Raw genomic sequence first — 10,533 nt, forward strand, 5'->3', positions numbered from 1 at the left:
AACCCTTAATAATTATTTTTTTCAGTTTAGAACAAATTCTTATATACAATGACAGCCTACACCAGCCAAACCTGGGCCAATTGAGCACCACCCTATGGAACTCCCAATCACAGCCAGTTGTGATACAGCCTGGATTCAAACCAGGGTGTATATAGTGATACCTCTAACACTGAGATGCAGTGCCTTAGACCACTGCACCACTCAGGAGTCTGAGTTCATGAAGTAGAGACAAACTCATTCCACCAAATGGATGCATTTCATACCCATTACTTCAATACCGGTAACTATGTAGTCAAAAATTATATTATAATATAATTATTATTAAATAAAATATATTAAATGTATTGTATCTATGTCAACAACACATTTATGTATAAAATACTCTTCATACAGTGACTGGAGCATTGAAACGTAGGCAGGAGCTTGATTATTACATTTTTTTATTATTTATTTATACACTTGATTTTTATGTGATGTTCAGTAAGTATTCACCAGGTCATAATTTTTTCCACTTATGGAAACGCACAATAATTTAAGTGAAATTTAGTAACGGTTCTTACCTGATTAATTTGCCTGGGGTCTGGTCCCCAGGCAACTGAATCATATGCTAATTGTTATTTGGCCATTTACTGTTTCTGTACCTGTATTTGTGAACCTGGATGAAGGTGACTCTCTTGCTGATGCTGATGGCCCTGGGTGCCGTGGCGACAGCGTCCTCTCGGAACCAACCACTGAGCTCTGAGATGGATGGTGTCTGGGAGGGCAGGAAAACCCAACCCAGCAAACAATGTGCCCAGGTTAAACAGACCCTTACATGTCCTGATAATGATCAACTCAACATGTGAAAACAGTGAGCTGAGGATAGTAAGATTTAGGTGTTTCTCCTGATAAATATGTCTTAGGACTCAAAGATGTTTTGTTCCTATCTCAGATTTCTTTACTGCTTCTACAGTGCCTTTGTAAAGTATTCAGACCCCTTGACTTTTTCCACATTTTGTTACGTTACAACCTTATTCTAAAATGGATAAAATACAAATAATTCATCCGTAATCTGCACATTACCCCATAATGACAAAGCAAAAACAGGTTTTTGAAATGTTAGCAAATTTATTAAAACTAAAAAACAGAAAAACCTTATTTACATAAGTATTCAGACCCTTTGCTATGAGACTCGAAATTGAGCTCAGGTGCATCCTGTTTCCATTGATCATCCTTGATTGGAGTCCACCTGTGGTAAATTCAATTGACTGAACATGATTTGGAAAGGCACACACCTGTCTATATAAGGTCCCACAGATGAAAGGGAAAGGGGGTTACCTAATCAGTTGACAGTGAATGTCAGAGCAGAAATCAAGCCATGAGGTCAAAGGAATTGTCCGTAGAGCTCCGAGACCGGATTTTGTCGAGGCACAGATCTGAGGAAGGGTACCAAAAAATGTCTGCAGCATTGAAAGTACACAAGAACAAACCTGCTCCAGGGCGCTCAGGGCCTCAGACTGGGGTGTAGGTTCACCTTCCAACAGGACAACAACCCTAAGCACACAGCCAAGACAATGCAGGAGTGACTTCAGGAGAAGTCTCTGAATGTCCTTTAGTGGCCCAGCTAGAGCCCGGATTTGAACCCGATAACACATCTCTGGAGAGACCTAAAAATAGCTGTGCAGCAATGTACCCCATCGAACGTGGCATAGCTTGAGAGGATCTACGGAGAAGAATGGGAGAAACTCCCCAAATACAGGTGTGCCAAGCTTCTAGCGTCATACCCAAGAAGACTCGGCTGTAATCACTGCCAAAGGTGCTTCAACAAAGTAATGAGTAAAGGGCCTGAATACTTATGTAAATGTGAAAATGTCATTAAAAAAATAAAATAAGTTAAGAAAATAAAAAATAAGCTGTTTTTGCTTTGTCCTTATGGGGTATTGTGTGTAGATTGATGTGGGAAAAAAGATGTTATACATTTTAGAATAAGGCTGTAACGTAACAAAATGTGGAAAACGGCAAGGGGTCTGAATACTTTCCAAAGGCTAGACATAAGGTAGCGTTATGGTGGGTTACTGTAAGTCTGCGTCCCAAATGCTAGAAATAAGGTAGCGTTATGGTGGGTTACTGTAAGTCTGCGTCCCAAATGGCATCTATTCCCTACCCAGCTAACAACAAAGATTCCCACAACTTTAGAGAATGTTCCCTTAATGGTCATTAACTAATGTTTTCGTAGGAATGTTCCTGTGATGTGCAAGGAATGTTTCCAAGAGGCCATTCCCTTATTGTCAACTAGAACTTAACCAGAACGTGGTTACCATATTCTCAAAATATAAGATATTAATGTTCTAGGCACAGTTCATGGGAACGTTGCAAGAACATTTGTGTCTAAAGAAAAATTTGTTACACATCATGTTACCGAGCCAATCAAGGTCCTGATTGGTGAACCTCTGCTCTATTCATAGCTCTTTGTCTGTTGGCAAGGTTAGGGATACTCACACAATGCTTTGGGCATATGGTGTTTTTAATACACTTGACAGATGATTACCTTGTGCATTTATACAGTAACTAGTATTCAACATGTGGATTTCACCATGGATTTCAGCTCACAACCTCTGTTCACAGTACTCCGATCTTCCTGCTATGCCACCATGTCCGTCTCTGGTATCAGTTAATCTGACTATTCTCTCATCATTGATTTTTTTAATACTTATTTCAGCAATTGAATGGATTTCTGTATAGTTGACTAATGTTGGTGGGGCATATTAACCTGTTTTAATGATACTCCTAAATCACTATGATCAATAAAATATTTTATTGAGTTTACTTTTAACAGAGCTGAGATTTACTTCAAAGTGCATTCAATTTATTGCTTACACCTATCAAATTGTTTCAGATCTACACAAGTGCATAGGGAGGAGGGTTTAGGGTTTCTTCTGGACAGGGCCTAACTATACTGGCCCAATAAGCATGCCCTAGAGCAAGGGGGGGTCAAAGTACGGCCCGCGAGACATTTACAAAGTTTTTATTTGTATTTTTTATACCTTTTTTCTGGTTATAGTCTTGTCCCATCGCTGCAACTCCCATATGGACTCGGGAGAGGCGAAGGTCGAGAGCCGTGCGTCCTCCAAAACACAACCCAGCCAAGTCGCACTGCTTCTTGACACAATGCCCGCTTAACCCGGAAGCCAACCGTACCAATGTGTCAGAAGAAACGTCGTACACCTGGGGACCGTGTCAGCGTGCACACACTTGGCCCGCCACAGGAGTGATGGCACAAGGAAATCTCAGCTTTCCAAACCCTCTCCTAACCCATATGATGCTGGGCCAATTGTGCACCACATCATGGGTCTCCCAGTCACTGCCAGTTGTGACCGAACCCAGGTCTTTAGTGATGCCTTGAGCACTGCGATGCAGTGCCTTAGACCACTCCACCACTCGGGAGGCCCCTGTAAATTGATTTTAACCAGCAATTGGTCCCCCCAAAAATGCAGCCCTCTGTTGAATTTCAAAATCCCCGATGTGGCCCTCAAGCCAAAAAGTTTGCCCACCCCTAGCCTAGAGATATCCCTTACTGGGACAATGATTAGGGCGTTCGTCATTGCTGCTGGTGGCCTCGGTTTGAGACTCGCTAGGGGAGTCGGGCCTACTCTCACATTCTTAGCAATATATGTTAATGTCATTATTGACGTTTTGAATGCATTTATCAGACATTTCAATAGTTTATATGGAAATGTCGTTATAACACTTGGAACTATTATATATACATCTTTGTTTATTATCATAATGTGTATAGATTTCTCTTTTTTAACACATTTCTGTAAGGCTCACAGCTTTGTGACTTTGTGCATGACCTCCAGATGTTTTTTCAGGTTTGATGTGGAGTTTCTGGATGAAGAAATCAATGCTGCATTTGCAGAGTTCGCATTTGACTAAAATGTTGTTCTCTTTGTCCTCGATTAACTTGAAATAATAGGAGCATTTCCTCAAAGAAAGGGTTAAAGGACATGAACAGTCAAAATCATGTTTTTATGAAATTGGATGATATTTGAAGGAAACCAGATCAAAGTATGATGACTGTCGTGTCTCTGACTGATTAAATTATATGACATGCTATTTTATCAAATCGATTACCTACCTTAATTGATTATGTGATTGAATTAAACCATGCAACAATTAAACCAATAATATCCTGGGGCACCACGGAAGCATTCATTTATACAGAGCGGTTATCTCCCGAATCCACTCTCTTAAAGATCTGAAGATCTTTTATATCAATAACAGTAAATTATTAATCGTCACCTCGATTGGTCTCATTCTGACTGTCGTAAGTACTTGGTTATCTGCAAGAACCCTAGCTAATAAGTTGAATCAGCAATAGACAAATTGGCTTAATTATTTATTTACTAAAAATCTAAATAATCACACAGAATTACATATATATACACAGGATAGAGCACACATCGATTACTAATCATGTCATGAAAAGCCCCAAGTGGGCTAACCCGATATGACGGCTGGTTACACAAAGGAAGGGGGTTGGGTTTGAATGGAAGAGCGGGAAGACTGAGGGACAAAGGGATGGTCTCCATCGGACCTTGAGAAGCTATGCTACCGTAAATACAGAACACCCCATTCGGAAAAGGACAATGCAAGAAAAATATATTTACTCTGAGCTGTGCTTTGATGGATTGGTCAAAGATGAGAGACTGGTTTACCCAGCAGAGATCGCCATTGCCCTTTCAAGAATCTTTCTGGTCATAGTGTTGTAGAGCGGACACGTTAAAGTACACTGTCGTTCTTCGGAGATTGTCTGTCCTTTCCTAGGCCACGTACGTTTACAGCTGCAGCTGATAACTCGACGTCTAGGATGTACCACTTCTTTAGTGAATAATCGTTCAAAGTTCATACCAAGTTGCCATAATCAGCTTGTGCTGTATTCTGTCTGGTCTAGTCAAAATTCACCATTCCAACAGCAGTCCTAACATTTCTGGAACTAATTGTTAATTTCGTTAGGTTGTAGTTGAAGTTGGCCCTTTTAAAAGTATGGACACCAGTCCTCACGTCGTCGGGAACTGAGGTTGACTTCCGTCAATGGGCTTTTGTAATTGGGGGAGAGAAAGGCGTGTTTCATAGTAATCAACCAATGTCTGTTCACTTGGGCATGGCCACTGAGTGAGCGTAAGTGTACTTATGAAAACATTTCTCTCATTTAGAAGCTAAAATCTAATTTCATCTTCTCACAAATAGTTGAATATTTAAACATTTAAATTGCACAACAATTCCATATGAATCTGATAACTAGAATGTGTGGACTTTCCAAGATACAATTTATGTCGTCCTATCATCAGATATAATGTCCCAGACAACAACTGATCTGACATCATATTCTTTAAGTACCAACGGACACTTTCAACTGGTTGAGAAAGGGAAATATTGTTCCATTCTCCAACCTTTTGAAGTTACCATACTTTCTCTGTGGTAACACAGGGCTTTCCAAGAGTCCATTTTGTAGAGTGGAGAGAAAAGGGGGAAAGGTATTTATGGGGGGTCATAAACCTCACCCAACAGGGCAACGTCATGACATGACCAAAGTATGAAAAATTACTGTTGCTTCTACATTGATAAATCTGATCATAAAGTTACTGGTCCTGCCCTATGTCAGACACTTGGATTCATTATTAAAGGGACAAGGTGACGTCACATTAACTCTCATTTTAATACACCAATGGTAACATGATATTCTCTTACATAATTTAAATAGGTCCCGCCTTGTAACCAACCAGAGTATGTGAGTAGAGCGGAGCTGGAGGAGATCGTGCCCAATTTGACTGGAGTGCTGAGCAAGTTTCCCAAAGGCTGGAGCTTCGACCTTCTCCAGTACCGCTCACTTCACGAACTCAGGGCATGCCCGGCCCAGCATGCGTTTGTAGGCTACTTGTGTGCTGCTATAGCTCCATGCTTTAGCTACTGTCATGGACTTGGCTAAATATTTTCATAATATTTACAAAGACGGGGAGGACCAAGAGTAAGAGAGGGAGTGCGGTGAGGTAGTTTCTACAACTAAAGGATCATTGTGGAATCTGTAAAGACACATGATGGTGTACTTACTACATGCACATTCTAACAGAAAGGAATGTGGTGGGTGGCTAGCTAAGTGTGTCATGGTCACAAAGTATTTCTAAACTAAAAATCAGATCTCTTAAATGTTATATAATCTATACAATAGGCTATGATTGATTTTAGCACAATAGGCCTGACGGAAAGCTCTTTCAAGGAGCTCTGCTGCTGGCCTGCTTTCCTGGCACCATCTCATGAGCCAGACTCTAGCCAAACCGGTGTTTCTAAAAATGAATTCAAAAGCACTGCAGACTGAGCCTAATAAGGAATTTTTCAGTCACAGCCTATATGCGCTATTTATTGACTATAAAGATTTGATAGAACGAAATGTTGTTTAAATGCTGAGCGCAAAATGTCCCTGCCAGCCTAGTGCATCACACTCGCAAATGCTTCACAGTGTATTTCTTTGTAGGCTATAGCCTTGAAATAATTTTAATAATAGGCTAATAATCTGGCCTAAATAATGAATTTCCGTTCCTTCTTATGCAACCTGTGTCATGGAAATTCAGTACTGAGAGACTTGGTTATTTTTTCAATCATCTTTATTTAAAATCAATTAACTAAAATTGATGAATTATTGCAATTAAGCCCAAAAGTCTTGACAGGATGATGTTTTACCCCTAACCCGGCTTAGTTTCCCAGATGCCAGGAAGATGAGACAATGAGGCATTGCTCTAAACTCTTCCAGGCTATCTCTATCTCGAGTCACACACACCACATCTTGTCTATGAAATGCCTGCTTTTATGTTTTAGCACCAAGGAATTGTCAACTCTAGCTATCTCTAGCAGACTAACTGCAGGAAGCTTGAGTGGAAACCATCTCTTTACAGAATTAAACAGAACAAAAATGTCCTATTTGATAAGTATTAATTGCTAACCATTAATATCAAACAAACCAGGTAAATATGTAATTTATCACATTCCCCCATTTTGAGAATTCTCTCAAATTAAAAGTAAAATCACATGCTTTAGAAAGATATTTCACAGATGAGAAAAGTTTTTGATGCCTCATTTGGCTAACTTAAGCATAAAAACTTCCTTACGCTAGTATATTACCATTGTAAATGATCATCCGTTGTTTCACTGAGTTTCTACCTTAATATAAAATATCCTTCATTGGGAACGATATAAACATAAAAATATTGTTTAAGAAATCCTCAGCCATCTAAGCCAGAGTACTTTTTCCATCAGTACAAAACAATTCATCATGTCGATACTGAGCATACCCCCATTAGTCAGCATTGTAGAAATAACAATTTCCATCCCAATAGAACCATCTGTAGAAACTAAAATTAGCATATCTTGTTGGACAAATCCAGGTAGTGACTCCCTGTTTAAGTCACATTTCTTCCATTTAGTGCCTAATGAACATGACCCAGGACAAGCATTATGATCCCACTATGTATAAGGTATCGCCTATGGACTATATGTTCTATTTGCATAAACCTGCTATAGTTCCTGAGTATTATCATAAAAAATTACAATTTGGCAATGGATATAAATCAAATAGATTAGGATCAGTTTCACTCTCAGGATCAGAGTTCACCTCTCCATTCACCAAGGCATGCTGAGAATAGTCTCAACGTAGTACACAACTTCTTTACCCATGTCATCATTAGCATAACAACAATCAAAACAATCAATCCATAATACATTAATTGCTCCACTCATAGTTTTTAACATACTAAACCTTACTGAAATCAATCAGTCAGTTTTAAAAATCATTCAGTTTCCAAATCATAGCTCAAAACCTAATTAATCATCCAACCAACATTTTTAATGACATTGCTCAGTGATTCACATTGGTTCTATCACTCAAAATTAAAATCCTCAACTTAACCCACATCAGCACTGGCAGAATGTACATTTATATTAACATACAATATATTCACCTTATAATTAACCCAATTAACTCTCTCATCAGGGTAATAATTACAGATCACTAACTCAATGCATTCTTAGCCTAAATTACTATACATTTAGCAGTGTGTAATCCTCCTCGATCAACCTGATACCCCAAATAACAATTTCAGACAAGTCTAAATCAACTACAGGCACAGTTGACCAACCCCCTCCCTTTCCCAGCACTCAATCTTCTGGTATTTCTTTCATTTTTCTTCTTCAGATAGCTTCACAGTTCAAAGTGGATGGACCATGATAATGTCCCAATTTCAATGTCTCACCTGAACCCCACCACAACTCCTACTATGTCTTGTCCATTTGCCAACCAGTATCCATGCTCACTCCACGTGGACTTCTGAGAGAAAAGACAGTCGATAACTTCAACTGGATGCTGTACACCGGTAGCTGGCTCGGACTCAGGTCTCTCGACAGAAGTGGTGCAGGACAGGGCCGTATTGAACACCATTTCTTTATTACTTCGGACCAATATTCTTAATAAACATTTCTAAAATAAATGTAAAAAAGAATAACAACACATTCTGTTGAAACACTTTCAAATTAGCTTATACTCCCTTATCACACTGTCAACCTCATCGCAGAATCATAGGATCAGGAAGTTATCCCGATCATCCAGCAGACCCAATCTGGTGAGATTTATCGAAAAAAAACAGAACAAACAATGCAACAATACACTCCTTCATACATCATTGAATACATTTCTATATATCACTCAAAGTTTATAAACTTAATTCCAAAAACCTCAAAAGACTGTAATTCCCCCATTTTGACACATAATTCACATAATGACTAATGTATAAAAACAACACTACTGGTTAAAAAATAAAACAAATCAAATTAAAATCCTCACTACCCATAATAACTCAATAAAGATTTTTTTTTACCCATGAGTTGATTCTGTAAGGACCAACGCCGGAGATGAGAAGCAGGTACGGGGAGTCAACATTTAATCAGGAAACAGACAAAGACCAAGACAAGAACAGCGTCGGCACATGGATACAAAATGACAATTAATGCTGCAGCAGGGAATAGAGCGGGGAACAGACATATATAGGGGAGGTAATGACAGAGATGATTGAGTCCAGGTGAGTCCAATAATTGCTGATGCGCGTGATGGGGAAAGGCAGTTGTGCGTACTGTTGGTGGCAGGAGTGCGTAATGCTGGGGAGCCTGGCGCGCGAAGGAGAGCGGGAGCAGGCGTGACAGATTCAAGAAACAGAAAAATAGACTAGAGACAGGACTATCCTTCTCGTGGTCCGAATCACACATATAACTATTAGAACCTTCTTCGTAATTATCATCATTACAAATGACCTTAAATTCATCATCCAATGTCTCTCGGCTTTCCAGTGAGGGCGATCAAACCATACTAGTCAGGACAGAGGTCAGAAGTCATTCAAACCCTTCAAATAAGTGTTACTTTCTCTATTTGACCAATTATCTAAAAACAGTCAAAGTTTCTTCAATACATTTTTTATCAAAATAATTCACTTGTTCAATTAAAATTCAGAAATGAAAAACTTCTGAAAATTCCATGTGTGTGTGCCCCATTAAGATACCTCGGCACTAACCCATATTCACAACCAGTAAGTTTTGTGTGCGTGCTGGTGTGTGTGTGTGTGGTAAACCATATGGCAAAAACAAACAAAAATGGCCAGGCCTTATTTAATTTGGTAACTCCTCTTTACCACCGAATCCGGATACCTTTATACCTATAGAACTGCTAAATTTCACTAACCCCTCTCCCAAGACCATAGCCTTAGGAAACATTTCAAAGAGAGAGGAAATGACCACCCCCATTCTCCTGGAAGAGAAAGTGTTCATTTCTTTAGCACTCACTATACTAATATCATAATCAGCAACCCAAAGGTTTTAACTACAAACAAAACATGATAATTGTACTCTCTCAAATCATTAATCATTTGTTTTAATGTACCCCAACGTTTATGTGCGATTAATTTAGCATGCGTTACCTTTAGACATGGCAACATGTATCTCGCCACCGAGTCTAACAATTCACTTCCATATCATATTATATGACTCCTTACAGTTCTCTGCTGCCTATGACTGGAACGAACTGCAAAAATCACTAAAGCTGGAGACTCTTATCTCCCTCACTAGCTTTAAGCACCAGCTGTCAGAGCAGCTCACAGATCACTGCACCTGTACATAGCCCATCTGTAAATAGCCCATCCAACTAACTCATCCCCATACTGTATTTATTTATTTATTTATTTATTTATTTATCTTGCTCCTTTGCACCCCAGTATCTCTACTTGCACGTTCATCTTCTGCACATTGTACCATTCCAGTGTTTAATTGCTATATTGTAATTACTTCGCCACCATGGCCTATTTATTGCCCTACCTCCCTTATCCTACCTCATTTGCACATGCTGTATATAGACTTTTTCTACTGTATTATTGATTGTATGTTTGTTTATTCCATGTGTAACTCTGTGTTGTTGTATGTGTCGAACTGCTTTGCTTTATCTTGGCCAGGTCGCTGTTGCAA

The sequence above is a fragment of the Salmo salar genome, chromosome 01, assembly GCF_965601325.2.
Source record: "Salmo salar chromosome 01, fSalSal1, whole genome shotgun sequence".
NCBI classification, from domain to species: domain Eukaryota; kingdom Metazoa; phylum Chordata; class Actinopteri; order Salmoniformes; family Salmonidae; genus Salmo; species Salmo salar.